The sequence below is a fragment of the Cervus elaphus genome, chromosome 20 (assembly GCF_910594005.1).
Source record: "Cervus elaphus chromosome 20, mCerEla1.1, whole genome shotgun sequence".
In the NCBI taxonomy this organism is placed as follows: Eukaryota; Metazoa; Chordata; class Mammalia; order Artiodactyla; family Cervidae; genus Cervus; species Cervus elaphus.
Genome location: NC_057834.1, coordinates 45,899,301 through 45,906,657, shown reverse-complemented (window position 1 = coordinate 45,906,657; position 7,357 = coordinate 45,899,301). Strand labels below are relative to the sequence as shown.

The window sequence follows — 7,357 nt, the reverse complement described above, 5'->3', positions numbered from 1 at the left end:
ATGGGTTGAGACACAGTTCCACTCCCTGCTCTCTTTTTGCTCATTTTATTTTGAGTTTCCCCCCTTTCCATTCATTCCTCAGTCTCTTTGGAGCAGGATTTCTCTGGAACGCCTTATTCCTGTCTAGGAGGATAGCCAAACACGCTCCATTAACTGTTGACTCCTCCAGATGGGAGCTTTCCTCTTCTCCTCTACCTTCCCGCAAATGTATAGGAAGGGCCTGTGGCCTGGGCTGTCAGTAACAAGTCATGTGGTTTTGGATAGTCCTTAGACCTTGGAAACATAGCTCATCCCCTGTAAATTATGGAACTGGACTTGCATACATTCTGAGGTCCCTTTTGGTGCTCACATCCAGGACTCTCCGGTAGCCTGCTTCTCCTCCTCAGAGGGCAGGGATGAAGAGGTAGAAGAGGGTTCTTTCTCAATGAGGATCCTCTGCTCCCATAGCAGTCTATTTCCAGCTGTGTATGAGGGATGCTCAGCACGTCCATCCCTGAATGTGTGGGAAAGTGTACAGATGAAGGGGATTCAGGAGTGAAAGGACTGTTGAGGATTGAGCGGTGGGGATCCAGTTAAGGCTCTGAAGCAGCTCTGAGCTGAGACATCACGAAGCACAGGTGGGGTGAGGAGGGGTCCTTCGATGCTGCACCACAGGCTAGAGGAAAGTTTAGGGAGGTATTCCTTCTAAATCATGGATCTCACTTTCCTCTCCAGCCAGCCTGTGCTCTCCCTTCAGCTCGTCCTGTCAACAGCTCTATCTGCCCCTGGCCCCAGTCACCATGTGGCCAACCCTCCAGTCTCAGCAGGACCTAACAAACACTCACATTGCTTCTCTCCCTCTCTCTGTCTTTCACAGATACCAATTACTTTAGGAAGTAAGGAAAGATATTGTCAATTTGAGAAACCACACTATAAAATGTACCTTTTCCATTTGATGCAAAAAAAAATCTTCGACAGCAACTCAATTGAAACCTCAGCAACACTGGAGGGATCCCTTCCTGAGAATGAGCATCCCAACTGACAACCACGCTCCATACCCCAAGGGACAGAGTTGATGGGAGTCATCCCAGTCATCAGCCTCGGAATGTAATCCTCAGTAATGTGATCAGTGCTTTGATGGACACACAGGTTGGAAAGACCTTCACTCTGGCGCCTCTAAATATTCATCCTCCACACAACAGCATGGGATCAACTGGAAGAAGACAACATATAATCCCGGTCATTCTTTGCCACCAGATGGACTGTGCTCAAAGCAGACAGCATTTACTATGCATTGTTCTTGCTGAAAGTGTTTATCCTGTGTTTACTATTGAGGTAGATATCAGATAACTGCAGAATTTAGACCTTTGAACCAGACAACTGGCCTGCCTTTCTTCAAACATTCGATGTTTGCACCAAAAAGACAGCAAAAAGGAAAAGAGATGTTTTAGGCTCCAAAGGACTAAAAAGATCATGTTACTTTATTTCTTTAGTCCTTTGGAACCTCAAACATCTCCTCAACTTCTTGTCTTTGATGGTCGTGACATTGACTTGTTTGCAGAGGATAGGTCAGCTGTCTACTCAAAGGTCTCCATTTTGCAGTTGTCTGATCATTTCCTCATGGTTAAATTCAGGTGAACCCTTTTTGCCAGGAACACCATCTAGTACATGCTGTGTGCTTCCTAGTGCAGCCTGTTTGGAGGCTAAGAGTGTCCACTTTACCTGTCACCACTATCATTATTTTAGCATTGAACACTGTTATGCAGAGGCTTAGAAGATCTGTTCATTGAAAAGACAGGCTTTTGTGTCTGTAATGAGTAATTTGATGAGTGGTATTTTGAGAGTGTATGAATATCATATTCTATGATGCTCTTTCTGTAAAAATTTTACCATCCTTTATTGATCCCTGATGTGTGTCAATTATCATATCTGTGGTATTGCCAGATTTGTGCTGTGGAAAAGACAATCCCTACCCCTAACATATTATTAAAAATATTTTTGTGTTTCAGTGTGGACCCATGCTTTTTTAAAATTCAGTGTTATAATCCCTTATTTTCTTACATTTATTTTAATTGGAGGCTAACTGCTTTACACTGTTGTGCTGGTTTCTGCCATACACCAGTGGGAATCAAACGTAAGTATAAATATGTCCCCTCCTTCTTGAACCTCCTTCCCACCCCTCCCCCACCCACAGTCCATTATTAACATGATTGATTTTATTAATATAAAGACTCTGTTTCTCATGTGCCGTGCTGTGCTTAATTGCTCAGTCATGTCCGACTCTTTGCACCCCCATGGACTGTAGCCCCCCTGGCTCCTGTGTCCATGGGGATTCTCCAGGCAAGAATACTGGAGCGGGTTGCCATGCTCTACTTCAGGGGATCTTTCCAACCCAGGTATCCAGGCCAGGTGTCCCCCATTGCAGGCGGCTTCCACCAGGGCAGCCCAAGAATACTGGAGTGGGTATCCCATCCCTTCTCCAGGGAATCCGACAACCAGGAATCGATCCTGGGTCTCCTGAATCCCAGGCAGATTCTTTACCAGCTGAGCTACCAGGGAAGCCCCTTTGTTTCTCCTATTCAGTTTTGATTCTTAAACTCCTCTCGCATCTTTTCATCTATGTTTACCATTTGTAGTAGATGGTATCTTCTGTGTTTCTTTCTCTGTGATTTTCTTTTCTTTGTGTATGCATATTTGTGTGTGTGTGTGTGTTTTGCTTGGTATTTTGGAATGCCTGGATAGCTAGTTAGTGCACTAACATTTTTGACACGCTAGTCCTTTAGTATTTTGTCACATGTCTAATATTTGAAGTATATGTTTTAAATGTTGTCTATCAACCTCAACTACTTACTACTGTGATGATCGAGGACATTCTTTGCTTTTTTCTTCTGTCTTTACCTACCTGATAGTATTATTACCTTATTGCATTATTTCAACCCAATCAAATGTATGCCCTTTATATACCATATTTTCCCTAACTTTTTTTGTTAATGTGCTAATTGGTAGGGTAGAGGTAGAAGCTGGAGGAGGGGCCCACTAGGTCCTTTCGACCCCCTGGTGGCACAGGATGGCTGTCCCACTCTGGGAGTACTAGCAGCCTCTCTGCAGAAGTTTGAGGGTGTACCTAGGCTGCCCCCAGAGCAGGGCCCACAACACAGTGGCTTAATCAATCTACAATCACATATATTCAGTGATGACCAGATGTACAAAACTCAGTTTCCTGTCAATTCTTGATGAGTAGAGTTCATCTTTAAAGATTTCTCATGATGGTCTGAGGACTTCTTAAGTTTGATATACCTAATACTTTTTTTCTGTTGCTTTGATTCAGTACAGACACCTTGGCTCAATAAAAAGAACTTATCCACAATGAGTTCTATTGATTTTTGAAAAAAAAATATTGTCTTAATTTGTATGTTCTGCTGAGATGTAGAATGTAAATTGATTTTTTTTTCACTGAGGACAAAGAGTGATCTGGAGCTTCAGGACATGTTTTCTTTTAGAAAGAAAGTCTTTCAGCTCTACTAGGATAGGTCTTAGAACTGACCATTCCAGGTCTATTTCTCCTAGGTCTCTATAAATTTCTCTCCTATCCTTTCTCACTATCTATGGTTCATTTCTATTCTGTTTGATGCTTTCATTTTTAATGCACTGTCCCTTATTAGTTTAGGTAAATATGTTCTCTATGTACCTTGTCATTTAGCCTTTTTTTTTCAAAGAATTTTCTTTACCTTCAATTTTTTTTAATCTCTGCCAGTTCCAACTTCTCATTTCTTCTTTCCTGTCTACTTCTATCTCATGTTCTGCATTTTTAGGTAACATATTGAAGTTTTTTCCATGTGTATGTGTCTACAAATGCTTTGTTCAGAATAATTCAAAATATGGATGCCATTTTACATTTCCCAATGTTTTTTGTGTGATTTTGAGGCAATCTTCTCATTTGCTAAAATTCTTGACTCCACCTGCAATGCAGGAGACATGGGTTCGATCCCTGGGTTGGGAAGATTCCCAGAAGGAGGCCATGGCAACCCACTCCAGTTTTCTTGCCTGGAGAATCCCCATGGAAAGAAGGGCCTGGAGGGCTACATACAGTTCATGGGGTCTGCAGAGCTGACACAATTAAGCACACAGCACTGGAATAACATAGCTTTGACTGGAATATATTTTGAATAAAACTTTAAATGTCCTTCCCTGGTTATTCTGACATCTGTGTCAGCTCTCGGTCACTCACAAATGATCAATGTGTCCCTTCATTGTGAGTCATTTCCCCTTCCTCTTTGGATACCGAAAAATCTGATGGAATCCCAGACATTGTAAATGCTGTTGGGAGCTGGATAGTTTTGTGTTCCTATAAATGTTGAGTTTTGTTCAGGGTTGCCCTTAAGTTATTTGTAAACAGTTTGATGGTCTCAGGTCTTCCTTTTATGATTTGCTAAATGGTCTGGAGCAGCTGAACACTCAGTCTAGGGCTAACAAATTCCTGCTACTGAGCTAAGACTTCCTTGAGCACTCCACTCCACGATCTCCTTAATTACAAGGTTATTATTAGTATTTCCTAGTCTACCTGTTGAGGGCAAGCATGACTGTGAGTGCCAGGCTCTCTGTTCTCTCTGACCCTGTGGAAGCTTTCCCCCTGACTTTGGGGAGTTTTCTCCCAGGGCTGCACTGATCAGTACTTTGCTGCCCTCTGGAGGAGCCTCCTTTGCAGGGCTCTCCTGACTACCCTCAGCATCTCTCTCCTCCCTGGGACTTTGTCCTATGCACTCTAGCTCCTTTGACATCCAGGAACTTGTCCTCAACTCAGCAAGGTCCACTGGGCTGGTTTTCAGTTTGCTCCTGGTGCCTCGCTTGGGAACTCTCCACGCAATAAGTTAGAGCCATTGGAGCCATTGTTTCCCATCTCTCAGGGATCACTCCCTGTCCTTCTTCACCTGATACCAAGTCTCCTGAAAATCTGTTTAATGTCCCCAGTCTGACTTTGTGGTTTCAGCAGTTCAGTAAACTTAGTTTCTATTAATTGTATATGGGTGTGGGGACCCTCTGAACTCAAGTTGTGAAAAAACCATTAAGATTCTAAAAGAGTTCTACATGGTACAGAACACAGGTTCCCACTAAAATCTTTTGAGGTCTGCATTTGTCAAACAACAATTAAAGACTTCACACAAAGTGTCACGACTAGCAAACATCTTGCAAAGAAATCAGACATCATTGAGTGAGTGAACAACAACTGCAAGTATCTCAGTAGAAGTTTTGTCTGAGGTGTCTCAAAAGTAATCACACCCCTTCACTCAACTTCTTAAAGATTGGCTGACCTGCCTCTTGAGAAACCTGTATGCAGGTCAGGAAGCAACAGTTAGAACTGGACATGGAACAGACTGGTTCCAAATAGGAAAAGGAGGACATCAAGGCCGTATATTGTCACCGTGCTTATTTAACTTATATGCAGAGTACATCATGAGAAACGCTGGACTTGATGAAGCACAAGCTAGAATCTAGATTGCAGGTAGAAGTATCAATAACCTCAGATATGCAGATGACACCACCCTTATGGCACAAAGTGAAGAACTAAAAATTCTCTTGATGAAAGTGAAAGAGGAAAGTGAAAAAGTTGGCTTAAAACTCAACATTCAGAAAGCTAATATGGCATCCGGTCCCATCACTTCATGGCAAATAGATGGGGAAACAGTGGAAACAGTGGCTGACTATTTCTCTGGGCTCCAAAATCACTGCAGATGGTGATTGCAGCCATGAAATAAAAAGACACTTACTCCTTGGAAGGAGAGTTATGACCAACCTCGATAGCATATTAAACAGCAGAGACATTACTTTGCCAACAAAGGTCTGTCTAGTCAAGGCTATGGTTGTTCCAGTGGTCATGTATGGATGTGAGAGGTGGACTATAAAGAAAGGTGATCGCTGAAGAATTGATGCTTTTGAACTGTGGTGTTGGAGAAGACTCTTGAGAGTCCCTTGGACTGCAAGGAGATCCAACGAGTTCATCCTAAAGAAGATCAGTTCACGGTATTTATTGGAAGAACCAGTATTGAAGCTGAAACTGCAGTCCTTGGGCCACCTGATGCGAGGAGCCCCGAGTGTGATTTCCAGGTTAAGAAGATTCCATGGGGAAAAAAACAGCGACTCACTCCAGTATTTTTGCCTTGAAAAAAAAATCTCACAGAGAAGCCTGGCAAACTAGATTCGGTGGGAACCACAATAGTCAGATACAACTTAATAACTAAATCACCGCCAAGGAAAAATAGATTTAAGTCTGCAGTTATTACTTAGTTTTCAGGGGAAAGCGCGCACGCAGTCCCCCACTACCATAAATTACACAGTCGAGTTTCCCCTATTTGAGGAAATCGCAGAGGTCAACACACCCGGAGTGCAATGGGTGAGCCTCGCCCTGGGAGAACCACCTTCTTGATCATGGTATCTCCTCTGCCAGGTAAGTATGAGTTGACCTTCCCCCTGCCGCCCGCACAGCCTTAGACCCGTTCACTGTACACACACGCTGACTTTGCCGTTTCCCCGCAGTTCTTCCACTATCCTCCGCACCTTCTCCTTTCCCACTCCCCTCAATCCCTCCAAATAACTCTTCTAAAAAAAAGAATACAACAAAATCTCAGGAAAATTTCCGTAACCCAGGAAGTGGCTCGCAGGGAACAGGACCACTTCGCTGCAAGATTTACATAAACCAACCCCATTAGGGACCTCTAAGGCGGCTCCTCTTCTTCAATCCAAGTCCGGCCCCACCCCTGTCGAGATGACCAATGGCGAAACCCCTGTGCCTGGAACTGACCTCATGAATTCATCAAAGTTAGCAATCGACATACTTACAATGATAAAAGAGACCTAGGCCGTCCTTGGTAGGTCAGGCAGTAAAGCGTCAGTTTACAATAAGGGAAACCCGGGTTCGATTCCTGGGTCCTGAAGGTCCCCTGAAGAAATGGCTAAAACACTACTCTTGTCTGGAAAAATCCATAGACGGCGGATCCTTGTAGGCTACAATCTATGGGCTTGCAAAAAGTCGAACACGACTGAGCAATATAACCTTCACCGTTTACATGAGACATAGATGAGTTTTCATTTCTTTTTTTTTTATTTAAAATTTTTATTTTTTATTTGGGTATAGCCAGTTAAAATGTTGTGGTAGTTTCAGGTGAATAGCGAAGGGATTCAGCCATACATATACATGGAGATACGGACGGATTTTGCCAGCCTCCTCGAAGTCTGACCCTTCGGGCTGGATTGCACGCCGAGGAGAGAAATTTAGGGATCGTGTGTTTCGATGATGCAAATGTTTTTAAGTAATAAATAAGTTGTAAAAATATGTCAGGAAGCAACAGTTAGAACTGGACATGGAACAACAGACTGGCTCCAA

General features: G+C 43.2%; 1 non-coding gene across 1 annotated transcript; it reads right to left on the bottom strand.

Annotated features, from left to right (window-relative positions):
• Nucleotides 1–6,265: 6,265 nt before the first annotated feature.
• Nucleotides 6,266–6,429, bottom strand: LOC122678629. Its single transcript, XR_006336277.1, has one exon. It is a non-coding gene; the product is annotated as a U1 spliceosomal RNA (small nuclear RNA).
• Between the last annotated feature and the right edge of the window lie 928 nt (nt 6,430–7,357).